This window comes from Ochotona curzoniae, unplaced genomic scaffold (genome assembly GCF_017591425.1).
Source record: "Ochotona curzoniae isolate NIBS_2020 unplaced genomic scaffold, NIBS_Ocur_1.0 contig_2321, whole genome shotgun sequence".
NCBI classification, from domain to species: Eukaryota; Metazoa; Chordata; class Mammalia; order Lagomorpha; family Ochotonidae; genus Ochotona; species Ochotona curzoniae.
In genome coordinates this window covers 5,150,832-5,178,373 of record NW_024465421.1, presented here as the reverse complement: position 1 = coordinate 5,178,373, position 27,542 = coordinate 5,150,832, and the positions used below count along the sequence as shown (strand labels likewise).

Sequence of the window (27,542 nt, the reverse complement as noted above, 5' to 3'; positions counted from 1 at the left end):
AGAACCACTGACACACATGAGATCTGGGTCTGGGTTGGCTGTAGTTCCTGCTAGTGAGCACATGAGTCAGTGCTGGGTGTGAGTCAAGCCAGGCATGGCTGTTCCACTTGTCAACAAGCTGGCAGACCTGGTCCACCCCCCGCCTTAGCACACTGGGATGTGCAAAAGCCAGGATGGAGTGCAAGCCATGCTGGAGGAGGCTGTCACACCTACCAGTCTGCATGAAAGCTAGGGATGGGGGCAGACTACTCAGGGTTAGGCTGCAGCACCCACCAGCAACAGTTGGAACTGGGGGTGGGCCAAGCCAACCCGGGCTCTAGCATCCAATGACAAAGGCCAAGACAGGGATGGGCTTTTCTGGGCTGGATCAGAGCAACCACCAGCATGTGCAAGATCTGCCATTGGGAGCAAGCCTGGTGAGGGAGCTAAAGGAATGCCCTAGCTAGGCTGTGATTCCTACTAATGAGTACAAGAGCTGGAATGGGGGCAGTAAACTGGCTAGACGTGGCTTGTAGCATCCCTTGGCATGGGTATGGACTTGGTTTGGGATGTGTCATACTGGCTTGGACTTCAGTACCCACTGGTGCTCTCCAGAGCTAGGCTGGGTGTAGGATGGGGTGAACTAGGTCTCAGCATCTGCTGAACCATGCTAGAGCTGGGTCTGGGGGTTGACCAGGCAGGGCTGGGCTGTAGCACCCAACAGTAAGAGCCAGAACAGGCTGGTCGGGCAAAGACCTGCCAGGACAGGACGTGGGCCAAATCAGGCTGGGTCAAGCACCCACCAGTGTATACAAGATCTGCCACTGGAACGAGACTTGATAGAGGAGCTTGGGGAACTCCTTTGTCAGACTGCAGTCCCTGCAGGTGAGCACAAGAACCAAGATTGGAAGCAGCCCAGACCAGGCCGGCTTACAGTCCTAGCCAGTAATATGTGTGGGTCAGGTCTGGGGGCAGATCAAGCTGGGCCAGTGACAGATGTGAAACCAGGGTAGAATGTAGGACAGGCCAGGTCAGATCACAAGACCAGCCAGTTCACATTAGGGCCAGGACTGGGGGCTGGCTGGACTGAGCTGGGCTAAACTGGAACACTCATCAACATGAGCTGAACTGTGGGCAGACTAGGTTGAGCCAGGCTACAGCACCTGCTGGTGAATGCGAAAGTGAATCAAGCCATGCCAGTTTGGGCCATAGCTCCTACCAGCATCCCTGAGACCCGGGATGGGGAAGCAAGTACAGAAGGGAACATGTGAGGGCTCCCCTGCTGGACCAGAGTTCCTGCTGGTAAGTGCAAGAACTGGGATTGGAGACAATCCAGGCCAGGCAGGGCTGCAACACCTGTTGACCTGCATGTGAGCTGGGTTGGGGGAGAGCCAGGCTGGGCTAAGCAACCGTATCCACTGGTGCATACAGGAGCCAGAGTAAGTGCAGGCTGGTTGGGCTTTGCTGAAACATCAGCTGGCAAGTGCTGGGAATGGGAGCGAGTCCTGTCAAGCTAGATCGCAGAACCACCTGGAAAGTATAAGACCTGAGGCTGGGAATGGGCCCAGTAGGGAAACTGTGAGCACCTCTCTGATGGGCTGCAGGAGAACCAGCGCTGGAGGCAGGCCTGGCCAGACAGACAATGGCATCTGGCAGCAGAAGCATGGGCTGGGTGGTGAGATTAGTTGGGCTGAGCTAGGCTTCAGCACCCACTGTTGTGTACAAAAGCCTAGTGGGATGTGTGACAGACCAGACTAGTTTGCTGTATGTTCCATCAGGCACAGGAATCAGGGCTGGGAGGAGGCCTGGTGGTGATTATTGGGGGTCACTCCAAGTGGGCTGTAGTTCCCACTACTGTATATGAGGGCTAAGTGTGCGGTGGGCAGGGTTAGGCTGGGCCTCGGCATCCATTGGTTTGCATCAGAAATGGAGCTGGAAACAGAACTGACCCAGCAATTGCAACACCACTGTGTGAACAGGGTGATATGAGTAATGGACCAAACTGGACCCCCTACTGTCTGGCACACACAGGAGTCAGGTCTGGGGTTGTGTCAAAGAAAGTTTCTTTTTTTCTTTTTTTAGACCAGAGCTGGGCCGACCTGAAGCCAGGAACTTCTTCCAGGTCTCCCACGTGGTTACAGGGTTCCCGTCCTCTATTGTTCTCCCAGGCCACAAGCAGGAAGCTGGATGGGAAGTGGAACTGCCGGGACTAGAACCGGCGCCCATATGGGATCCTGACACATTCAGGGCAAGGACTTTAGCCATTAGGCTACCACACTGGGCCCCAGACAAGGTTTCCTTGGGGACCCCCACAACTGAACTGCTGGACTCAGAACTCTACCCACAGAGGATTTTGCAGGATCAGTGGTCTGACTGTGGAATGCATGTATCAGAACTGGGTCTCCTCAGTTGCTGAAGACAGTGCAGTGGACGGCATGCCCAAATGTACGTGAGAGATATGGCAGGCCCATTCGGGCCTACAGAGGACATTTAGTGTCATGTCAGAGGATGGAGGGCAGAACAAATAGGACAACTCTCCCTGCCAAGCGTTGGCAACAAATATCTGGGTAAATGGAAATTCTAAAGGTGGATTATGTCAGCCAATGGACTTTGAAAGGATTTCATCATCCTTGGACCGGTCAGATCAACAGCATTTCAGAACTATTGAAACCACTTGAGTAGAACCCTTGGAGCATGCTGAACATGAAGGACCCTGGCATGACCCTGGGTGGCCTCCACCATCCCTGGCTACTGCTGCTGTTAGGATGCTAGGTTCAGCTTCTAACCTTTTCTCACCCCTTCCCCCAGATGCAGAAAGAAGAAAAAGAAAACAAGAAACAATGGTCTCATCCACTTTCCCCTGTTCCCCTTCCATGCCCAATCAGTGCTCTACGTGGGCAGGCATCCTTCACAACTATGTAAACATCATCAAAAAAATTAAAAATATTTTAAATGAAAAAAAAAAAAGGAAGAAGTAAAAAGAAAAAAAAAGCAGAAGTTAAGGAGAGCCTGTACAATTGAAATAACAAAGTTGTTTTTATTGGAAAGATAGGCAAATTACATAGAGAAAGAGCAATCATGATTTTCCATTAGTCTCCAAGAGGCTAAAATGGCCAGAGCTAAGCCACTGTAAAGCCAGGAGCCAGGAGCTTATTCCTGTTCTCCTATACAGGGCTCCGAAGCTTTGGGCCATCCTGGACTGCTTTCCCAGGCCACAAGCAGGGAGCTGGATGGGAAACAGGGCTGCCAGGATATGAACCGGCACCCATATGGGATTCTGGCATGTGCAAGATATGGACTTTAGCCACTAAGCTATGGCTCCCAGCCCAAGTGGCTTTATTTTCTAAAACATTTTCTATTTAATGGATTTGAAAAGTACAGAGAGAGTTTCCATTTGCTCAATCGCTCCTCAAATACCCTGGGACAAGCCAAAGTGCCACATTCCCTCCAGGTGTCCCCCCTAGGAGTGGCAAGAACCCAAATAGCTCGAGTTGTTCCCCCCACCACCTAAACACACACGGAGAGTGTTCCCAGGAAGTCGTCTAGTAAGTATAGGCGGGTGGGCCTTGCACCCAGCGCTTCTGAAAAACGCAGGTGTGGGGGTAATGTCTTAGCTGCCATAATGAACGCCTGCCCCTTGAACCATATTTTTTAGGTAATAATGCCATGTGAGATTCTCTTACTTTTCTTTTTTACTTTTTTTTTTTTTTTAATTATTGTATTGGAAAGTCAGATATACAGAGAGCAGAGACAGGGAGAGTCCCAAGGCTTTGGGCCGTCCTCGACTACTTTCCCAGGCCACAAGCAGGGAGCTGGATGGGAAGCGGGGATGCCGGGATTAGAACTGGCACACCCACAGGGGATCCCAGCGAGAGTGCAAGGCGAGGACTTTAGCCACTAGGCTACCGCGCTGTGCCCAGGGTTCTCCTATTTTTCAAGGTCACGGTAGCTCCTGGGAGACGGCCGTCCTCGTTTTAGCCCCGCCAAGCCCAGCGAAGCTCAGGTTCAGTGCTGTTGGCGTCTGAAAGCGTCTCACGCTTTAGGAACCGTCTGAATCCGGCGCTTCTCCTCCTCACCCCCCGCTGGCCAGCCTGCTCAGGTTGGCTGTCCCGGCTAATCCCAGTGTTCTCAGGAGTCGTCCGGATCTCACTTTACACGAACCACAGAGCTCAGAGGGGAAGCAAGCTCAGGGCGCTGCAGCCGGAAACAAAGTGCACCCTGCCCGGGGAGGTGGGGCGGGGGAGGTGGGAGCCTGCAAAGGAGAAAAGCTGGCTGGAGGCCGAGAACAAAGAAAGGGGCTGTGTGGTCTCCACCGGCCCCAGTCCTGGCTCCGCCTCTCTGGAGCTTGGCCCTCACCTGTTCTTAAAACCGCACCTCACCACCTGCTCTCAGGGCAGCCGTGTCGCACCGGGGAAAACAGCTAGGAAAACACTTTGTAAAAAAAAAAAAAAAAAAAAAAATCGCGCCAGCTGCTGCTACATCGAGAACTTCTTAGAGCCCCCAGACTCATAGCGTCCACCAGGTTTTCTGTGCCCTTGGCTCCCCAATACTTGCGAGAAGCAGCGGCTGAGCCCCGGACACCCATCCCACCCCACTCCAGCGCCTCACATCCCCACACCCCGCTGGCAGAGGACTAGACTCCGCAGGGAATGCCGGCCCCACCCCCAAAGCCTGGGCCACGGCTGCCGGGGGTGCGGGGTGGGGCTGCACTGGAAGCTCCACTCTGCAAGCCCTCCGAGTGTCCTTGAAGACACTCGGCAGTCCCGTCCCCCACTCCCTCTCCGCCCCCAGCTCTCACGTGATCGCCTGGCTGAGCCAGAAATCGAAGCTGTGGCTTTCAGTGAAATCTCTGAACCAGCTGCTCCAGGGACCTGCCAGCCGGCCGACCCGCGGGGGAGGGTGGGGGTGTCTCAGGCTGGCAGCGCTTCTCGGAGTTCCTGAAGGCGGCATTTAATCTAGCATCTTTTGCAACAGCATTCAGTGCCGCGGGAGTGGCTCTCTGTGTCATTGCAGAAGTCTTTAGTTGAACTTAATCCTCAGGGCACTCCTGAAATGAATGTCCAAATAACCGCAGACGTTCCGGAAGTGGTCAAGACTGTGATTTGGTCTCTTCTTCTCTTCCTCCTGGTCTTTATAAATCTGCCTTTCTAATAAGAATAAATATAAATTAAAAAAATTTTTTTTTACTTAAATTGGGCCCGGCACCATGACCTAATAGCTAAAGTCCTCGCCTCGAACGCGCCCCGGGATCCCATATGAGCACTGGTTCTAATCCCGGCAGCTCCACTTCCCATCCAGCTCCCTGCTTGTGGCCTGGGATAGCAGTAGAGGACAGGCTTTGGAAGACCCGGAAGAGGTTCCTGGCTCCCAGCTTCGGATCGGCGCAGCACCAGCCGTCGCGGTCACATGGGGAGTGAATCATCGGACGGAAGATCTTCCTCTCTGTCTCTCCTCTTCTCTGTACATCTGACTTTGTAATAAAAACAAATAAATCTTTAAAAATCTTTTTACTTAAATTGCTATTTACTCTATCTTATAGATAGAGAAGTAGAGACAGAACACACAAGAGAGCTCTTCCATCCATTGGTTCACTCCCCACATGGTCACTATGGCCAGAACTCGGCTGATCCAAAGCCAGGAACTTCTGTGTCTCCCACCTGGGTGTAGGGAGACCATGGGTCTTCCTTGCCTGCTTTCCCAGCCGCAAGCCAGGAACGGATCAAAGTGGAGCAGCTGGGCTTTGAACCGGAGCCCGTATGGGACATCAGAACAGCAGGCAGAGGATAAGCTTGAAACCACACTGGCTCTAAAGGCATTCATTCTTTAATAAGAAATCTTCAAATCTGAATATTACAGAACTCTTTCCACACCATCTGATGAAGAAGTCTTAGGGCCCATCATGGTAACCTAGCAGCTGGAGTCCTTGCCTTGTACACGGCTGGGATCCCATATGGGCACCGGTTCTAATCCCGGCTGCTCCACTTCCCATCAGCTCATGACCTGGGAAAACAGCCAAGGATAGACCAAAACCTTGGGATGCTGCACCAGCGAGGGAGACCCAAAAGAACTCCTGGCTTCTGGCTTTGGATCGGCTCAGCTTTGGCTGTGTGGCCACTTGGGGAGTGAATCAGCAGACAGAGCAACTTCCTATCTCTCTTCTTCTCTGTGTATCTGACTTTCCAAATTAAAAAAAAAAAGTTTTCTCTATGGTCCTTTGTGATGGCTTTAATTGGCTAAATGCTCTCGTTGGGAGCGCTGGAATCCCATATTGATGCTGGTTCACGCCTCATGTCCACTTCCCATCCAGCTCCCTGCTTGTGACCTGGGAAAGCAGACTAGGACTGCCCAAAGCCTTGGGACCCTGCACCCGTGTAGGAGACCCAGAAGAAGCTCCTGGCTCCTGGCTTCGGATTGGCTTAGCTCCAGCCATTACAGTCGGACAAAGATCCTCTCTGTCTCTCTTCCTCTCTGTATATCTGACTTTGCAATAAAAATAAATAAATGTTTTTTTAAAAGTTTTTTCTGTAATGCTCCTGTAAGGCACCCCAGATGGGACGATCTTACCGTCTATCCTCGAGAGAGTGAGTCCCCCCATGACCGACGAAGGTGAGATTTGATGCAAAAGCAGGAGGCTTTATTCAATTACCAGCGTGCTGGGGCTGGGGTCAGTTCCTCACACAGGAGGGTAGGCACACCAGCCCCGAGTCCTTATACAGCATTCTTTTTAAAGGCTAAACCCACAGATGGGGAGGGGGCCATGCAATTGGAGACTTTCCACTGCTGCTCTCAATTCCTTATTGTACTTCCTCTTCCGGAAGAGGAAGTCATGAGACCTTTCTAATGACTTAATCCGGATGCAGCTACAGGCGCCCCTTATCTTTCTCTGGTTCCCAGGCTCTATCTAAACTAAATCATGAGATGTTTGTTCGGCTATTCATTGTCCTCTTCAGCAAGCAAAGTACAGAAGGCAAGAGCAAGCAAAGTACAGAAAGCAAAAAAGCAAATTAAATTCCTCTATCCTAAATTTCCCTTTTCACTCCCTTTCCTCTGTACTTGCACACATTTGCCTTTTTCATGGGATTCAGCAGTTAAGCCGCCTATGCCGAGTTTCACACATGCTATCCTTTGAGTCCCAGCTGTTCCACTTCCGGTTCAGCTCCTTGCTAACGTGTCTGAGAAGAGTCAGATGATGGCCCAAGTCCTCAGGCACCTGCCACCCATTGTCGAGACCCAGATGGAGTTCCAGGCTCCTGGCTTTGGCCTGACCCAGTCCCAGCTGTGGTGGGCATTTGGGCAAAGGATGAGCAGAAGGACAATCTCCTTGTCTTTCTCCATAGGCATCACATGCACATTTAAAAGCTGATACAAGCCACAAGTGTGCACACATATGTATGCTTATACACAGACATTTACCTACTGAGCTTAGGACAAAGCTCTGCTGGGTTCCCTCCCTTACCCCCACCACCATCAGTCCTGGTTTGTGCACCTGCTTTTCCTGGTGTTCTTCCGGATGAGACTGGGGTGGGACCTTCAGGGGAGGGACAAAGCCTTTCAGGTGATGCCAGAATGGACCTGAAAGGAGTCCTCAGTATATAGTTTGGGGGTGAGAGACTTTTGAGGGTGGAGGGGCAGGAAGCCAGCTGCAGGAGCCCCCAGCAGTGATGTCCCACAGCAAGCCCAGGGCACAGGTGTGTACACAGCGTTTGCTTGGGGTTTGGCCCCAGCTAGGGAAGTCACAAAGCATCCACCTGGTTCTGCAGGTTTAGATTTGAGGCTCAGTTCCTGTTATCTTCCCCTCCTTCAGCGCCAACTTGGCACAGGATCAAGGGAAGCTGGAAGTGGGCGGAGCCGGCAGGCAGGTGCGGCTGGACTGAGACAGGAAACCAATTAGGAACCACTTCTTTCTGTCTGAGTGACCAGTGTTCTCCAGTTCTGAAAACAGCTCCAGGGCAAAAGGCTCAGCTCAATGTAAGGGAGAACAGGCAGGGGGATAATGGGGAGAGATTGCTAGTGGCTCAGCCAGCACAAGCTAGCAGCAGCAGCCTGCTGGGTGTCCTAGGGCCTTGATGCAGCCACAGTCAAACCTGTGGCTTCTCCCGTAACTGTCCCATCTTCCTCCAACACCTCTACCTTGCAGGCTGTTGTTCCCACGGTGCAACATAAGGAACACTGGGGATATGCCAGGGAGACCCCACAATGAGCTGGCTGCCTATGGGGGACTGTGAGTGGCCTGCTGTGCCCAGGCAGGTGTGACAGTCTTCCCTGAGGGTGTGTGCTCTGGGTGGACCTGAACCACGGCCTGGCCAGCCTGCATGTGCCCCTCAGGTACCCAAGGACTTGTGGCCCCACCTGCCAAGGGTGGTTCATGTGGCCTCTTGGTGTCGCAGGTAATATTTGGTGTGGTCATTGGATGGAAGTCTCTCCTCCTCTTTATATATTTGACTTTGCAATAAAAATAAAGAAATCTTAAGAAAAAAAAATATTTTCTGTCCACTGATTCATTCCCCAAGTGGCTGTAACAGTCAGAGGTGAAGCTAGGAGCCAGGAGCTTCTTCCAAATCTCCCACGTGGGTACATGGTCCCAAAGCTTAGATCTGTTCTCTGCTGCTTCCCCAGGTCACAAGCAGGGAGCTGAATGGAAAGTGAAGCAGATGGGACATAAACCAGAGCCCCTATGGGATCCTGGCATAAGCAAGGTGATGATTTAGCTACTAGGCCGTTGTGCAGGACCCAGATATAAGTCTTAAAGAACCAAGTCGACATTTTCCAGTTAGTAACATATCCCTCAGAATCACACGACACGGAAGGACACAAATGATTCCCCAAAGTGTCAGGCTGAGAGGCAGAAACTGGGCAGAGAATTCTAGAACCTGGAGGGGCCCCTGCACCCTCACTACAGAACGGTGGTGGTAGGGAGCAGATGGGGCCCTGCAGCAGAATGGGGACGGGTGGGCAGCTAGCGTGCAGGGGCACGTTTAAAGCTGAGAAAATGTTCAGCCTGAATGGCACAGGGACTTCTGAGAGAAGGGGCTAGAAGCACACAGGAAGGAATGCAATTGAACCAGGGTCAATAAGAATAAAGTAGATTTAAAAAAAAAAAAATGAGTGCGGCTTGGCTCAGCTTCCCTGAGGAGGTAGGTGGTGGAAGCCCTAACTAGCATGACAGACATCCTCGCAGCAGCACTTAGCACACAAAGCCCCATTGTGATGTGCCCTGACTCCCACGCCATCCAGGCTTTGCAGGCAGATGGGCACCTGGCCCAACCAACCCCAGCCAGCACATGCCCTAGGCCACGCCCCTTGCCACCTGCACCCCTGCCTGGCTGGCTGGCTGGCTTTTCTGTCTAGGCACACATTCCTGTGCTCCTGATGTCTTCCACCCACCTTTCTGGGAGTCAAAGCCAGAGTCCAGGGTCCCTGCCTCTGTGCTCCCACGGCAGGTGCACTTGTCAGACTGTGTCATTGCGTGTTTACCACGCGCGTATCTGCTCATCCCTGGGGGACGAGGATGGCGCCACGAGGACCAGGCACAATCCCAGACACTTGAAACATTCTTGGGATGCCTCTTAAGCATTCACACACGTTTGCCAAACACATTCTCATGGTCTCCCTAAGAAATAGCAGAGTACTTTGGAAAGTTTGTGGACGATGGAATTAACAGATAAGCTTATGGGGGCATAAAATTTTTTTTGAAGTTGATACAGGAAAGGAAGTCTTCAAAAAATGTGTAGATCTGTTTCCCTTCCCAATTGATAAAAATAATGTCCCCTCACTTCCCCCTCCCCCTTTATTTTTTTTTATTTTTTTTTCTTATTAATAAATTTTATTTTGACATTCTTTACATAGTTAATTAGGGTAAGAAGGTTCAAGGGCTACAGGAAAGTGGACAATACTAGTATGTTTTCCATATTGTTAGCTTCATATTCAAAGGGGGGTATTTAAGGGAGAAGCCCACCCAATTTCCCACCCTCCCCAGGTCCCGGATATAGGGCATGCTCTGAGGTTCTTGCTCAAGTGGTCTTGATATTGCAACAGTTATGAATCACTGTCAATCTTGCCACTCCAAGCACTATGAGATTTTTGAAAAATCCACTGATTGACATAGTCCATCATAGCTGAGATGGTTGGTTGACCTGTTCTGTCTTCTCTCTTTTCTTCGTTAGGGTTCTGAGTCCAGCATTTAGATTAGGAAGATCTCCAAAGAAACTTCTTGTATGTGCTAACAAGTACAGGGCCTGGCACCGTCCATCGCTCCAATCAGCTGGTGGTTGCAATTCCTGGGTTGGTTCTGTTTTCACTCCCGACTTCCATTGGAACCAATGGGTGTTGCAGTCCAGCCTGGTTCTGCCCAGCACATACTTGGCCCTCACATAAACCAGCGGGAGCTGTAGCCTAGGTTGGAGCGACCCACAATAACCCCAACCAGGCCCACCCCCTACCCTGGTTTGCCAGTAAGTGTAGCAGTAATCCAGTCTGTCCCACATCCCATTCCACCCCAGCCGCTGTCTTAGTTTTATGTCCTCCTGTGGAAGTGGTAACCCAAGAGGGATGAGCCCACTATTTCCCTCCCAGGCCTCTCCCACTCCCAGATTCCAGTTGATGCTGCCCAAACAAACCTCGCCCACTTTAATTTTGTTTGCACCAGTAGGAATAATCCGCCCAGCCTGGCTTTTCCCTGATCTAGTCCACATGAGGCGCACAGGTGTGGTAGCTCTGCCTAGTCTGGTCTACCCCCATCCCAGCCCATGCTCTCCTGTGGAAGTAGCTGTCCAGCAAAGGAACCCTCCCTTATTCCCCTGCCAGCTCTGCCCACTTCCTTTCTTGTTCTCAGGCTGGCTGGGCGCTGCGGTCCCTTCTGGTACAGGCAACCTCACCTCGGCATTCCATAATGTGCACTAGTCTTTGTTGCGACCGACCCTGGGTCGACCCACACTGGTGCCTGGATTTGCCAGTGGATGATGTGGACAGATTCAGCCTGGTCTTGCCCCCACGTCTGCCAATTGTATGCCAGTGGGTAGTTTTCCATGGCTTTTTCTGGGCTGTTTCCTATCATGTTTCTTGCGTTTACCTGCTGGGTCTGTGTCCTGCCAGAGGAGTTGCCCAGGCTCCTCCATCAGAACCTCTCCCAATGCCAGGTTTCACGCTTACCAGTGGGTCCATGAGCCAACCCTACTCAGTCCACCTCCTGTCATAGCAGGAACTGTGGCTTTTCCTGACTGGCCTTCAACCCAATCTGGTTCTTGCTGTTGGATGTTCCAGCCCAGACATGGTTTGTCCATACCCACGTATGGCTCACACATGGCTCAGTAGGGGTTTGAGACCCTGCCTAGTCCATCCCACATCTGCCCTGGTCCTCCAGAACACCAGGGGGAGTCGGGGTCCGGCCCAGTTCGGTGCATCCAATCCCAGTCCACACTTGTGCCAAGGGAGACTACAACTGTTTCCAGATCAGAACGCAGCCCCCTTCCAGGCCACGCGCCTCTTGGTGGGAACCTCAGCCCAGCTAGGGTTGTCCCCTTTGCTCCCCAACCGGGTCTGTTCCCAGCCATAGATCACATGCCTGCCAATGGATGCTCTGACTCAGCTTGGCACAGCCCCTCCCCTGTCCCGAACTCTGCCTTAGACACTGTGGCTTAGCGTCCCAGGCTCCCACAAACCAGCAGGTACAAGAGCCTAGCTCGGCATGACCTCTGCTCCCTCCTGGTTTCTAGTTTTACTTGTGGGCTAAGGTTTGCTCAGTCGTGCCTAATCTACTCTGTTCCATTACCAGTTGACACATTGGCCAGCTGTTGGAGCTACTTGTGCAGGACAAGCCCCAAGCCATAGCTTCTGCATGACTGGTATTTGGTGCTCAGCATTATTAGTGATTACAAGTTTTGCTAAGGAAGAGTTACTGCCTGTTTCAGGTCCAAGAAGCACAATGGGTTCAACCTGGAGCTAATTAAGCAGCAACTCAAAAAACCAAATCCCCAGAGCTCCCGGGCCGGGCGGCCAGCAGGCATAGCCTGGCACCAATGGCGCACTGGCAGGCCCAGGAACAGCTCACCATGTGCCCATGGCGGCCGTCCGGGATCCAGGCATGAGACGCCCCGTCCTGAGACCCACCAGCAGCCTCCTGGCAGCTGGAGGTTTAAATAACCCAGGCCCAAGGTCGCGCCCCTCCCAAATCCCATTCACCGCCCCATGAAGGCGGCGGGTGGGCCCCGGACCTGCCCAGTCCCGGAGGCCTCCCCCCCTCGGTCTACTCACCCCGAAGGAAGTGGCCCCCAAAACCCAGCAGGCCCGGGGAGGACGGTTCACCATGTGCCCATGGCGGCCGTCCGGGATCCAGGCATGAGACGCCCCGTCCTGAGACCCACCCCCCCTTTATTTTTAATAGAGCATTCACTTGGTACAATGGTCAAGACATTGCTTAGGGGGCCTGGCACAATATCTAGTCTTCCCCTTGTAAGCTCCGGGATCCCATTTGGGCGCTAGTTCGTGTCCCAGTTGCTCCACTTCCCATCCAGCTCCCTGCTTGTGGCCTGGGAAAACAGTCGAGGACAGCCCAAAGCCTTGGGACCCTGCACCCACGTGGGAGACCTGGAGGAGACTCTCTGGCTGCTGTGGCCTCTTGGGGGGTAGACCAGAAGACAGAAGATCTTTGTCTCTTCTTTCTATAGACCTGCTTTTCCAATAAAAATATATAAATGTTAAAAATAAAATAAAATAAGCTGCAGCCTCTTCAGGATGACTCAAATATTACCGTTATATTTTTATTTTATTTTATTTATTTTTATTGGATAAGCAGATATATAGAGAAGAAAGAGAGAGGAAGATCTTCCATCCGATGGTTCACTCCCCAAGTGGCCGCGACAGCCGCAGCTGAGCCAATCTGAAGCCAGGAGCTTCTTCCGAGTCTCCCACACAGATGCGGGGTCCCAAGGCTTTCGTCTGTCCTCAACTGCTTTCCCAGGTCACAAGCAGGGAGCTGGATGGGAAGTGGAGCCGCCGGGATTAGAACCAGCACCCATATGGGATCTTAGCATGTGCACGGGGAGGACTAGGCTACCGCACCAGGCACACTGTTACATTTGTTAAAGGGTTTATTTTATTTATTTGAAAGGAAGAGTAACAAACAGAGGGAGATAGAGATTCAAGGTGAGGACTTTAGCCACTAGGCCACGGTGCTGGGTCCCCCTCTGAACTTTTAAAAAAATATGTTCTTTATTAAACCATAGTCACATCTTCAATGACACATTCTGGTACTCTGGCTTACAAAGCCTGGGATCAAACCAGGGAGGAACCATTCACATCACGCAAGCCCAGAGGCCAGGAGCCCTTTACACTGTCAGAAACACAAGTGTCGGGTGGCCCTTCTTTGGGCTTTTATCCTAAGCCCTGTGTGTGTGGTCTGTAAATGTTCTGGAGTTTTCCTCGAAGGCTGTAGCTAAGGCGGTCTCCCTGGCCCTGTGGGTCCTTCACCTTCCCAGCCAATCAGAAGGGTGGCGGCCTGGGACAGCAATCCTGTTCAGCTCCCTGCCACTGCTAAAGGCCCTCACTCAGGGCTGAGTGGATGCTGGTGGGTTGGAGGCCCACTTGCCTAGAGTCTGAAAAAGGATGGCCTGGGGCACAGGAGGAAGTCAGTTGGTGAAGTCCCTGGAGGCAGAAGGCCCTGCAGGCCCTGGGCCCTCCCTTTGCAGGGCTGCTGGGAAGAGGTGTGGAAAACAGCCTGCGGGGACAATCCTGTAACCTTGTAGCTACTCCCTGGACAGGCCCTGTGAGAACTGGACAGGGAAGCCTTGTGAAGGATATGTGTGTGTGTGTGAGTGTAACTGACTGTTGTCTTCACATTGATTTGTGTTACTTTGAAGCCTTAAACAAACCAATAAAACAAAACAAAAAAATGATTTGGGTTACTCCCTAAATGGCTACAAAGGCCTTAACTGAAGTGATCAGAAGCCAGGAACCAGGAGCCTCTTCTGGTTCTCCCACACAGGTACATGGTTCCAAGGCTTTGGGCCATCCTCTACTGCTTTCCCTAGGCCATAAACAGGGATCTGGATGGGAAGTGGAGCAGCTGAGGCTCGACTTGGCACCCATTTTGGAGCCCAGTGCTTGGGGGGTGGGGCGGGGAGCGTGCAAGATTAACCATTGAGCCATCATACCTGACCCCAAACCAGCTAATAACTAATATGCCTAGGTAAGGCTAAGCAAACACTAGACTTTCCCATTAAATTGGACAATTTCAGCGCTATTAATACGAGATTGAATGGAAAAGCATGTTCATCTAAGTCCAGATAACCCCTCAAACAGAAATCACCTCAGGGCCTGTGCAACGGCTTGATAACTAACTCCTCACCTTGCACACCCAGGGCTCCCAAATGAGCGTTGGTTCCTGTTCCCAGCTGCTCTACTTCCCTTATGTCTCCCTGCTTCTGACCTGGAAAAGCAGTAGAGGTTAACCCAAAGCCTTGGGACCCTGCACCCACATAGGAGACCTGGAAGAAGCTCCTGGCATTAGATCAGTTCAGTTCTGGCCACTGTGGCCACTTGGGGCATCAACCAGTGGACAGGACCCGTCGCAATAGCATAGTGGTTAAAGTTCTTGAACGCGCCAGGATCCCATATGGGCACCAGTTCTAATCCCAACGGCCCCACTTCTCACCCAGCTCACTGCTTGTGGCCTGGGAAAGCAGTCAAGGACGACCCAAAGCCTTGGGACCCTGCACCCGCGTGGAAACCTGAAAGAAGCTCCTGGCTTCAAACCGGCTCAGCTCCACCCATTGCACTCACTTGGGGAGTGAACCACCAGATGGAAGATCTTCCTCTCTCTTCTCTGTATATCTGCCTTTCCAATAAAAATAAATAAATCTTACAGAGGAAAGGAGATCACTTGAGCTGGTGCTGCATGAGTATCCCTTTGACCACCCAGGACGAGGCTGACACAAAGGATACAGCCAAAGCAGGAAGACCTGTTTCAACCATATCTGCATTATTAATTGTTATGAATAAATTACAGCTTGGCTCCAGTTTGTTTTCTACCTTTACAAAAGTTCTGAGGACTCCTTCAAAGATCATTTACACGGGATCCTAAAAGCTCAGATCATCCCAGCAAAGCTGGTATAGTCCCCGTACTGTTTTATCAGCAGCTTCATAAAGTGCCAGAGTGAAGGGACTAGACGCTGGAGCACAGCTCTTTATTTGACAGGTAGAGATGCCACCGTGGTACCGCTTAAGGAACTGACACTGGGCTGTAAGGGGATAGCAGGACCGTATCTGTAACATCAAACTGTTCTATAAAGGAGAGGTATGGGGGAGCATGAGGGCTCCACTGGAAAATCCTTTACCTGCAAGCACTGACATGGCAGATGGCTGCTGCTTTGTATCCCGGCGGCTCCACTTCCCATCTAATTCCCTGCAGTAGAGGGTAACCCAAGCAAGGCCTTGGAGCCCTGCACCCATGTGGGAGACCTAGAAGAGGCTCCTGGCTCCTGGCTTCAGGTTGACTCAGCTCTGGATATTCTGGCCATGTGGGGGAGTTAACCAGTGAATGGAAGATCTTTCTCCATGCCTCTCCTTCTCTCTGTTTTCCAATAACTAATAATTTTTTTTAAAGGAGAGGTATGGTGTCCCATACTCTTGTTTTAGAAAATATGCATTGTACCCTGTATACTTAAGGAACTGCCAAGAAATTGAACCCCAGGATACGGAGCCTGCATCAAGGCAGGTTAAGGGAGAAAGAGAGCGTGTGCATGCAAGTGCTGTGTTACAGTGGCTAAGCTGCCATTCGGGACAGCGCTTTCTCGTGTCCCAGGGTCTGCGCTTGAGTCCCACTTGGCTCCCTGTCCAGCTTCTTCCTAATGCAGATGCATGCTGGGGGGGGGGGGACAGCAGGCTTAGATGCTTCTAATACGTGGCCCTTTCATCCATGTGGGAGACCTGGATGCAGTTGAAGCTCCCAGCTCCAGCTTGACCCAGCCATCAACTGTTGTAGGCATTCAGAGAATGAACCATTTAGTTTGAAGTTCTCTCTCTCTCTCTGCCCCTCTTCCTTTCAAAAGAAAAAGCAGGATTTATTGTAGCAAATAGATGTGCTGAGGGTCTGGCACTATGGCTAAATCCTGAATCTTCCCCTTGCAAGCAATGTGATACAATACGGGCCCCGGCTGCTCCACTTTCCAAGCAGAACCTGCTTGTGGCCTGGGAAAGAAGCAAAAGATGGCCCAAAGCCTTGGGACCCTGCACCCATGTGGGAAGCCCGGGGAAAGCTCCTAGCTCCTGATTGGCTCAGGTCCAGCCATCACGGGCATTTGGGGAGTTAACTGGCAGATGGTGGATCTTTATCTGTCTCTCCTTTTCTTGGTAACTCTTATCTGCCTTTTCAATAAAAATAAATCCTTTTTTTAATAAATAGATGTGCTGAGACTCTTTAGACATTTGTTAGGAGTACGGTTTCTAACAAAAATATACAACAGGGCCACAGGTTGTATTCCTATTCAAAGGATTGCCTCTGACAAGAGCTGTGCATGACCCCAACAGTGGCATGGCTGCCCCCCATGGGTCTCTGCAGTTCCCTGTCAGGTCCCACCACCACATTTCTGTTTCAAAGCCAATGATGGGGTGTTGTGGTGCAGCAAGTTAAGCAGCAGCTTGTGACACTGACATCCATAGCAAAGCAGCTGCTTTGAATCTCAGGGGCTCCATTTCCAATTAGCTCCCAACTGATGCATCTGGGACATCAGCCCCTGACACTCGGATGGAGTTCTAGGCTCCTCGCCTCACTGGGAGCAGTCTTGGCCATTGTGACTGTGTGGGGAGAGAGCTGGCGGGTAGACAATCTCTCTTTTTCAGTCTCTGTCACCTTGTCCTTAAAATCTTTTATTCATTTATTTTTAAGTTTTAAAAAATTTTATATATTTTTATTGGAAAGTCAGATATACAGAGAGGAAGAGACACAGAAAGGAAGATCTTCCATTCAATGATTCACTTCCCAAGTGGCTGCAATGGCCAGAGCTGAGCCAATCCGAAGCCAGGATCCAGAAACTTCTTCCAGGTCTCCCACACGGGTGCAGGGTCCCAAGGATTTGGGCCATCTTCTATTGCTTTCCCAGGCAACAGGTAGGACAGGGAAACGGCCACAGCTAGGACACGAATCAGTATCCATATGAAATCATGGCACTTGCAAGGTGAGTATTTAGCGTTTAAACCATTGATCTGGGCCCAACAATCCTTCTTTTTTTGGAATGGATTCTCTGTGAAGATGCATTCGTCTGGCTACATCTGCTGCTTGGCTCTAGACCACCTGACTTGGTTTGTCTTTCAGTGTGCTGCCTAATGGGTGATGTCCCATCATACAGATCATTCGCTGTGGAAATGACAGATCATTGACATGATGTGGTTGCTCTCCAGCTTCAGCCTCCATGCGTCTGTGTCCAAGCAGCCTGAGCCGAGAGCTGTGAATCTTTGCTCCCTGGAGCCTCAGACAGGGGCATGTCTGCCGGCAAATTGAGTATGATTCTCACATCTAAAGAAAGATTCCACACTGCACCCCCCCCCAAGATTGCAAATTCACTGTTATTTCATTTTGTTGCTGTTGTTGTTACTCAACCCAACAGACAGCTACAAAAAAAAAAATCTCATCTGTGCCAAGAGGTGCTACCCAAGGTGGCTAACACCCATGGCTACAATGAACACGGCATCTGTACATTGCAGGTGAGAGAAAATGGGCAAGGAAGGGCAATGGTACATACTCACTGCCCACGGGGTGAGCCAGGCCTGGGTGGAGACTGAGAAAGTACAGTATGTGTGACTGTAGTATGTGTGACTGTAGGCTGAGGGTTGCCAATGTCAGAGGCACATGCTGTTCGTTGTCCCAGAAGGGAGTTTTCTGCTTTGAGGTGACTCGTGACTGACAAGTGCTCATTGAATGGTTTTGGTAATTGCTTCCATTCTCCCACAGAGTGGCAGAGGAGAGACAGAAAGTTTTCCACTGGTTTAGTCCCTGCATGCCTGCACGTCAGGGCTGGGGCGGTGGGGAACCATGAACCTGAAAATCAATCGGGTATCAGAAGCAGGGAGAGGGGTCTTACACCTTCCTTATAGGAGGTTTGGCACTCCAAAGTTGAATGTAATTTTGGAGCCAAATGCCCACCCCCAAAATTCTGCTTGGAGACTTTGAACGAATTCGTGATCAAGAGGAGTTATCGCCTGAGCAATTTTTAGGAACAGCATCTTCTTGACTAAACTCACTCTTGCCTTACTCACTTCCTCTTTTTTAAAGATGAAATTATTTATTAAAAAAATATATATATATAGAGAGAGATTGAGTTCTTCCATCTGCTAGTTCATTTCCCAAATAACAATAACCACCAGGGTTGGGTCAGGCTGAAGCCAGGAGCTTCATCTAGGTCTCCCCACGTAGATGGCCGGGGTGTAAGTTCTTGGCCCATCTTCTGCTACCTTCCCAGGTGGCTGAATGGGAAGCAGAGTGGATGGGACTTGAACGGGCTCTCTGAGCCAGCAATGTGCACGTGCTAAGTTGCAGCTGATTCAGGCATTGTGCCACAACTCCAGCCTCCAGCTCCCTTTCTAAACTCACTCCATGCTCTGCTGCTGCCCCTTGTCTCATGGATACCCCTAACTTTGTCAATAGAGAAGGAATGTCTTCAGCAGCCCTGTGAGAGCATCCAGTATCCTGGCTGTTCTTCCTGGCTTAGTTATAGGTTTCTCAAGAGTTAGCTGTTCCCTAAATAATGACTGTTGGCTTGCCATGGTGTGGTAGCATACCCCATTACCTGGGGTGCTCTGATGTTTTAAGTGGCATAAGATTTTGAATAGAGTGATGTAATCTCATACCATTTGCTGCCCTCCACTCCCCGGCCCCCCCGAAAATGATTCATGCCTTTGCCCAGCGTATCAATGCTGTTATTTACTACCCAGAAGCTTGTCATCAGTTACGTCATCAGAGTCACTGTCAGGGGAGATTACAGTGCTTGTCTTTAAGTAGCTGACTTAATAATGCCCCCCCCCCCCAATGCAACAGTAGATGCTGGCCATTCACATATGCCAAAGAGAACCAGGAAAGTCATATGCTGAGGCGGTCAAGATCTACAGCAAGAACGAATATCTGTGAAATTGTGAAGAAAGAAAATGAGATTCAGGCCAGCTCTGCCATGGTCCCTTGGCATGCCAAAGTCATAACTGCGGTATGTGACACGTGCCTGGTTAAGGTGGAAAAGGAACTGAGTTTGTGGGTGGAAGACATGAACAGGACACCTCATCATGGAGGGAACCCCAGAAAGCCCTTTGCTCAGGGACTCCTGCTTTGCACTGGAGAACAAGCTAGGATCTGCGGAGAGGCTGCCCCCATGGAGCAGGTTCCTGCAGAGCACAAGAAGTTGCACAAGGAGAAACAAATTATCCGTTGCCCCTGCAAGCTGGCAGTACAGTCCCCAGAGATGTGCTGAGAACCACCTTGCCCACCTGCCTTTGTTTCAGCCTGATAGTTATCCTTTTGCAACCAGTTGCTGTTACTGCTCAGAAACTAAACTGTGTCCTTGGTCTGTGTAGGTTCAGGCAGGTGCCCATGGTCTTGGGTTATTAGCTCCAGTGGGTCAAGGACACAGCTGGATAATTAAATACCCCCCCACCCCCAACGTCCACGAGATGCCAGCGTAAAGAGAAAATAAGCTTCCTTCAGCAGCAGCCAGGACATTCCGACTTGCACTAGCTTGGTGGGTAGGGTGGGGTGGGGGGAACCACGTAACCCTTTTAAACTTTCAGGAACGTGCAAATGTCACAGCAAGCTTTCTGGCTTTCTGGGTGTGGTCTAGGGCCAAGCAAGGAGCTAGAGAGGCGGGGAGCGCCCGTGGATTTGCTGAACCCGAATTCAAAGGACGGCTTTAGGACCCACACCCAAAGTCTGGCCGCTCGGAAACTTTTCCACGGAGCAACAAAGCAGCAGGAACAAGCCTTGAGCCCGCCACCTACCGAGCGAAGGCGGGTGGGGTCAGATGGGGTGGAAAGGCGGTGGGCGAGGTCCGGGTGGGGGATGTCTGGGAATCATCCGAGGGTGTGGCTCGGGTTCGTCTCTCCTAGGGTTTTTAAAACTTTGTTTGAGCTAAGTACTCGCCAAACTTCGCCTTAGGAAAGTTGAGGTTTCAGTGTTGGTGAAGAGGTATTTTTTTTTTTTTTTGCGGGGGGTGGAGGGCGCTGCAAGGCAGATTTCCAGTTCCCACTTGGTTTTTTATGCTTCCAACTTTTCCTTGCAGAAGCTGAGTGGCAAGCAAAAAGGGTGGGCAAAGCCATGAGGAAGAGAAACTAAACACACAACAGCCCCCCCACCCCCCAGCCCGGCCTCGTTCCCCAGCTGGGCAAGTTTTGGGAATTCCTCCTGCCAGCTCCTCTGGGCGTTTGTGTGTGTGTTGGGGGGGTCCCTTTGGAAAAATACCGAAGGCAACAAGGCCAGCCTAGGGCAAAGTCGGGGAAGGGATTCCCAGGCTTGTGCCGCGTCCCGGTCTAGCAAACGTGCAGGGAATTTGGGGTGCAAGAAGTAGTCGGGAGGCTGGGACTGCGGCCGGAGCCTCCCCTGGAGCAGCGCGGCAGGGAGGATGGTTGGAGCCACCACCCGTCTCGATTTCCGTTCCTTCTCCGTCTCCCCCCCGCTCCCCTCCCCCACCCGGCGGCCGCGCAGGCCCCAGGTGCAGCCATGTTCTTGCTCCCACCACCCGCGCCTCCATTGACAGTCCTCGCTGGAGAGAGAGGGCCGGGCGCCTCGCTCGCCTCGTCCTCCAGCTTGGGGCTGCCGGCGCGCGCCGCTTCTTGGGAATTGTAGTCCCGCGCCCCCCGCCGTCGCGTTCCTGGGAGCCAATCAGGAACTACAAGTCCCGCTGGGCGGTGCTGTGGGTGCGCAGGCGCAACGCGCCTTCGAGGAACAAAAAAAAAAAAAAAAAGGAGGAGGAGGAGGGTGAGCGAGAAGCTCGGAGAGCAGAGAAAAAGGGGCCACCGGTCGGCCCCCCCCCGCTTCCCCGCACGCGCTCTCCGGCTACGGCCGCCCGCCTGCCGCGGCTGCCCTGGCCCCATCCCTCTGTGCCCCCCCTTCCCCCGTGAACGGATCAAGGCGCTGAGCGAGGCCCTGCCGGGGCGGCCATGAGGCGGTGACAGGAGCGCGGCCGAGACGCACGGGCCCCCTCGCCCCCTCACCAGTCGCCACAGCCGAGGCCGCTTCCCCAGCGGCCCGTAGCGCGCGCAGCCCACACTCGCTTTCCCTCCGCACTCCCCCGGCCCCGGCGCTGCCTGGAGGCGGCTGCACTCGGGTGAGTCCCTTTTCGCTTCAGCCCCTTCCACCCCCACACCCCCGTCCTCCGCCCCCCGCCTCGGGTGCCACCATGGCGAGCTGGGCCTCGACGCTGTCCCCCTGCGCGCCTGGGAGCGGAGGGAGGACCCTGCATGGGGCAGCAGTCGGGGTGCGGTGTTGGGAGGCGAGGGAGGACTTTGGGGGGGGGGACACCTGGCTCTCCACCTCTGCGCCCACTCTCCGCACCCTACCCGGGTCCCCCGTGCCAGCCTTGGGGAGCCGGACCGAGGTGGTGGTGGGGTGGGGCGGGGGCGGTGGGGGTGATGGGGGGGGGACGGCGGTTACATACACACACACACACACACACACACACGCGCGCGCGCGCTCTGGGGTGCGCATGGGGGAGGGGTGCGCGCCGGCCTGCGTGTGTGTGTGCGTGTGTTTGGGGCGGGGGGTGCTGTGCGCGTGCAGCCCGCGCGCCCGAGCAAGCGAGCCCGCGCGCGCCGTGCACCCCCACGGTCCCCGCCGCCGCGCTGATTGGCCGGCTGCGCGGTGCGGGGGCGCGCGCGCGCGCGCGCCGTGCCAGGGCCCCGAGCCGTGGGGTCCCGCTCGCCTCCGTGTCTCCGGGGGCCCCCGCTGCGCCGGGGGCAGCAGACGCGCGGGATTGGCCAGCGGGTGCGGGGGCGGCGCCGCAGCTGCTTGGTAACTGCGGGAGGCGGGGTGTCAGTGCCGTCCCCCCCACCCCCCTCTTTCCCTGCTTCCTCCACCCCGGCCCGCTCCCAGGTGGAGCCCGCAGTGGGCTTTGTCCTGGCCCCAGCCGGCTGGCGCTCCCTGGCCGGCGGGGGCTCGTGTGCTTTGCCTGGAGGGGGGGTTAAAGGAGGGGCGGGGATCAACACAATGACCGGAAAAGAAACTCTGTAGCCTTGAGGCCATGCAAATCAAAGCGTCTGGGTTCGGCCTGCTGCTATAGGACCTGGCTGGGAGAAGGATGCTGGCGCGCGTGTGCGGGTTGGCGGCGGTGGCGGTGGCGATCGTGATCTTGCCTTTTACTTTACACCCGCACAAGTTGTGCGGGTCTGGCCTTTCCCCCGCGGGTGTGCGGCTGAGCGGGTGCCAAGGTGGATCCCTTTGGAGTCGTGTGCACCAGGCCTCTCCTGGTCCATCCACCGGGGCAGATGTGTCGCTGGTTCCCTACATGACTTTGGGTGCAGACAGTGGCTTTTTCTGAGCCACGTTGCAACCAGGAGCAAAAAAAATAAAGGAGGGGGGAGTAGGAGAAGGCACTTGGTTTGTGCAATTAGAGCGCCCTGTGGAAGGCCCTCCCGAAGTGGGGAAGAGGGACTGGTGTTTGCTCTTGGCCGTGGAGTTTTGGGTCAACGGTCTTGGGCTCTCGGTTCACCTGCTTTGTGGTGGTGGTGGTGGTGGTGGGGGGCATCATGGCTCCAACCCTTCCTCCCCCCGTGGAAATCTAGTCACCCTTGAAGTTGAAGCCATTCCTTTGTATTTTCTGGTTATTAGAGTGCTGTTGGCTGTTGCTCCAGCTTTGGGGTACCAACTGCTTCTTGCCCTCCTCGCAGTGTCTCAGATTCTGCCTGTGTGCACCTGTCTGACCCTCAGGAGGGGCCCTGGTGAAGCCTTCTGCCCTTGCCCCTCTTCTGCTCCCCCGTGCAGCCTCCTGACTTGCTCTGCCACTGCACGGTGCCTCGCCTGCAGCGTAGCAGTGCGGAGCGTGCCTGGTTACGGGGCAGTGCAGGGAGGATGTTTTTATAAATGAGGACGAGGGGGGAGAAGTTAAGCGGTTAACTCCAGGCATGCAGAGCCATGTGTCCATAAAACCCCTAAGCCAGTGGTGCCCAGGTGCCAGAGCCACTGCTGGCTGGACCACACTCTGGAATTCTTAGCCTGGGGGTTCTTGGGGCACAGGCCCAGGCTGTAAGCAGAGAGCTGGACGGGAAGTGGAGCAGGCAGGACAGGAACTGGTGCCCATATTGGATCCCAGTGCTTGCAAAGTGACGGTTTAGCTGCTGAGCCATTGTGCCAGGCCTGCAGCCTGCATCGTTTTTGTTCAGTTGCTCTGTAGGGTTTATTTTCACAGGAGAAATGGGTTTTGGAGGGGAGTCTGCATTTCTAATAGTTCCCAGCTGTGCCCTCGTTTGTGCAGGGGATGGCACATTCCGAGCCACTCACTGGTACAGAGTGGAGGGGCCTCTAGAGGTTGCTCTTTGCTGCTTTGAAATGAGATCTTGAAAGAATAAGGACTACTGTAGTTTCCTTTTTTTTTCTTCCGCCTAGCCATGATATACAAATTAAAAAACTTAATAAGTGGTTTGAAAAAGGATCCTGGGGATCCCTGGCACTGTAGTCTAGAGGCTAAAGTCCTTGCCTTGAACACACCGGGATCCCATATGGGCACTGGTTCTAATCCCAGCAGCTCCACTTCCCATCCAGCTCCCTGCTTGTGGCCTGGGAAAGCAGTCGAGGACGGCCCAGAGCCTTGGGACCCTGCCACCCGCGTGGGAGACCTGGGAGAGGCTCTGGGTTCCAGTCCGCTGGCTTGAATTGGCTCAGGTCCAGCTGTTGCGGCCACTTGGGGAGTGAGCCAGTGAAGGAAGGTGTCTTTCCCTCTCCTTTCTCCGTAACTCTGCCTTTGAAGTAAGTAAAAACAAGTCTTAAAATTTTTTCTGAGGAAGTAGAAATGAGTGGGTAAAAATAGCTAGTCAGACTGACTGTGGTGTTATTCTGCAGTCTGTGGCGAATAACTCTGAGAGGGCAAGGCTGTATCTGTCACAGGATTTTCCTTGGAGTGTGGCAGAGGAAATTACTCTGTAAGGGCTGTCTGTGTGCGATTGTGTAAGAGAGCAGCCGAGGCTCCTGGCTCCAGTCCAGGACAGGAGCCCGAGCGTCGGTGTCTCCCTTGCACAGGGAGTTTAAAACTGAAAAGAACTTTCTGGAACTGTTGCCCAGTATAGGGATACTTTCCCTGGTTCCTAGCTGTACTGCTGTTTCCCTCGGGAGATGTTGCTGGGGGTACAAGGGGACTTTAGAAGGCTCCCGCAGGGGCTGGCATGTGGTGGAGGCGCAGGTTTGGGATGCCCACAGTATGGCACGGGGTTCATGTCCTCATTCCACTTCCTCTCCAGCTTTCTGCTCATGCGCAGCCTGGGAAGGCAGCAGATGCTGTCTCAGTCCTGTGGCGCCCTGCTGCCCCAGGGACTACCTGGTTTCAGACCAGTGCAGCTTTGTACCAGGGTGCCCCCCCCCGCCCCCTTGTTTTTATTTTAAATATTTAGTTTTTTTTTTTTTATTGCAAAGTCAGATATACAGAGAGGAAGATCTTCCGTCTAATGATTCAAACTCCAAGTGACCGCAGTGGCCAGAGCTGCGCCAATCCGAAGCCAGGAGCCAGAAACTTCCTCCAGGTCTCCCACACGGGTGCAAGGTCCCAAGGCTTTGGGCTGTGCTCGACTGCTTTCCCAGGCCACAGGCAGGGAGGTGGATGGGAAGTGGAGTTGCCGGGATTAGAACCGGCACCCAGTGTGTTCAAGGCGAGGACTTTAGCCTCTAGGCTACCGCGCTGAGCTCAGTCTTTGCCTTAATTAATATCTGTCTTTCCTTGGAGATGCAAGAGGTAAAAGCAGCCAGTATCTAGTCTCGTGATGTAGCTGATAGAGACAAATTAGAATCAGTGATTTACTGTGTAAGTTTGCTCTTCCAGTTCTAACATGACACCTGTTTCCACAGGTGCCAAGAAGCAGTAAAAATAGAACGTTTTATTAGCGGAGCTGAAATGGCTGCAAACAGGAAAAACTGTCCCAAGACTAGAGAATCTTAAGAATCCAGGATCCAGATCTAGGGGTTGGTGCTGTGGATGGAAGAGCTCTCTATTCTACTTTGCCTTTCAAACATATAAATACATAAATAAACCTTCTGTTTATGAAGGGTGGTTTTGTAAATTAAATCATGTATGTGCTCATTAGGATACTAAGTTACTATGCAAATAGTGCTAGCAGCACTACAGGCCTGCCGTCCCATACGGGTGTTTAGGTCCTGACTGCTCTAGTTCTAACCCAGCTTCTTGCTAAGAAGGGCCTGGGAAGGCAGCAGAGGAAGGCTCAGAGCCTTGGGCCTCTGCACCCACATGGGAGACCTGGAGGAACCTCGTGGCTTCAGTTCGGTGCAGTTGCGGCCATTGGACCACTGGGGTAGTGAACCAGAAGAGAGAGCTCTTGAGTGTCCTTCTCAGTCTGTAATACTGCCTTTCGAAGAAAAATAATTGCATCTACAAAGAAGACAAATTTTTGAAACGGGTTTATGAAGTACCCCAACACACAAAAATATGAAACATTTTACAGGCATACTTTTTTTTTTTTTAAATTATATTTGAAAGGCAGAGTTATAGAGAGGAGAAGCAGAAAGAACAGATCTTCCATCTGCTGGTTCACTCCCCAAGTGGCTGCAGTGGCCAGAGCTGAGCTGATCTGAAGCCAGGAACTTCTTCCAGATCCCCCACGTGGGTGGAGGGGCCTGAGGCCTTGGCCCTCACTGCTCCTTTCCCAGTTGCATTAGCAGAGAGCTGGATGGGAAATGGAAAAGCTGAGCTAGAACTGTTGCCTATTTAGGGTGCTGGAAGGCGCTGGAAGGTGGAGGATTAGTCTGTTAGTTCCCCGAGCAGCACATTTTCTGTAGCAGTTACTAAGTGGGCATAATCAGAACCAAAGGGTACCATGTTGAAAAATCTAGAGATTAATGAGGCCATAGTGTGAACTGTGTGAAATACGCACTGCCGGACGCTGTAGAAATGTCTTCTGGACAACATAATAGTTGAGCTGGCTTAGCCGAGTTTGAAGATTTTCTTGGTATCTTAGGTCCAGTGATTTTCTGCTGCAAAACAGTGATTTAAGAAAAGGTTTTTGCGATCATCAAAGTGGTGTCACCATCTGTAAGTCATTGCACAGGGTGGACTTGGTCCTGAGTCAGAGCTCGCAGCCTGCAGGGGTTTGGGCAGCAGGAGGCTGACCACGCAGTCTGTGACCAGCCTGGGCTCACCTGCTCCGGGGCGACCGTCCAGTCTGTGTGGCGGGTCCACCATTGTATTAAACCCGGCCCGTTTTGCACTGTTCAAGGGGAGACGTTTGCTTGTCGATGGGCAATCAGCGTTTTGTGTTCCCTGTATCTTCTTTGCTTTATGGCCCAGAAGGATATTCTGCTTGCTTACGACTCGTTGTTTGCAGATGACCTAGTATTGTAGTTGTAGCCATTATGTGATGTTTTTTTGTTGTGTGTTTTTTTAATCTGCTTATCTTTGCGTATTTGTCTGTCTCCTTGCTCTTCTGATCTGATGTACTGTGAAACAAGCCAGTAATTTATTCCATAAAAATGCTTGCTTCATTGTATTTCTGTATATTTGCGTAGTTGAGAAGCATGCATACTCATATAGACCACCGATTGGGGTGGGATGGTTCGAGGAATAGGGGAAAGTGATGAGACCATTGTTTTCAGTTTTCTTTTTCTTCTTCTGTGTGTGGGGAAGTGGGAAGAGAAGGGGAGAAGCCACACCCCGCATCCTAGCCACACATCCGGGGATGGAGACCGCCCCCCTTGTCGCAGGGTCCCTGACTCGAGCGCTCGAGGGTTCAGCCTGATGGCAGTGTGTGTGAATCCTCAGGAGCTGCCTTCCTTTGACTCCTAACGTCCCCTTTTTTCAGTGCTGCTGAGTATTAGCAGCAAGGATCAATGAATTAAAACAGAAACCCAGTGAGGCAGAAACCTTTTCATGGAATGAACCACTGGCTTGTCTGGAGGTATAGCAGATCCAAATGGAGCGGAGACAGGTAAACCTAAGCCCTGAAATGGATCACCCACAAGAAACACAGCAAGATTGCAGAGAGGGCTGGAGTCTATTTCCAGAGATAAAAGGAGGCAGCACATCTGTTTAAAGGATGGCCAACAAGCATAAAAGAGAAAGAAAGAAACAATTTGGCTTTGAAACTCACAGAAAAAAACAGGCAAACAAAAGGTGATGTTAGGGGGGAAAAAAAAAGACATTCAGAAGAAAAAGACCTTGGAAGAACGAAGGAAACCGAGTAAATGGGAAAGCAGATGCAGCCGCCTCAGGAAACCGTTCCAGCGGCTGCTTATCTGTGGTTAGGCTTTCGGTGGTTTCAGTTACCTGCGGTCAGCTGTGGTCCACATGCATTAAATGGAAAATTCCAGATAGGAGCAGTTGGATGTTCGAAGTTGCCTGTGGTTCTGAGCGGTGTGATGAAGCCTGCCTGGGCCCTCCCAG

At 52.4% G+C, this 27,542-nt stretch overlaps 1 protein-coding gene across 2 annotated transcripts in view; it reads left to right on the top strand.

Annotated features, from left to right (window-relative positions):
• Nucleotides 1-27,542, top strand: part of GTF2I (general transcription factor IIi) — a 145,214-nt gene that overhangs the window by 56,588 nt on the left and 61,084 nt on the right. Inside the window, exon 1 of one of the 2 annotated variants that reach the window (XM_040972791.1) lies at nucleotides 20,938-21,275. The exons of the other annotated variant lie outside the window; for it this stretch is intronic. The gene's annotated coding sequence lies outside the window, so the exon portion shown is untranslated. Of the gene's footprint in view, nucleotides 1-20,937; nucleotides 21,276-27,542 lie in introns of those variants that run through there. 2 annotated transcript variants of the gene reach the window in all.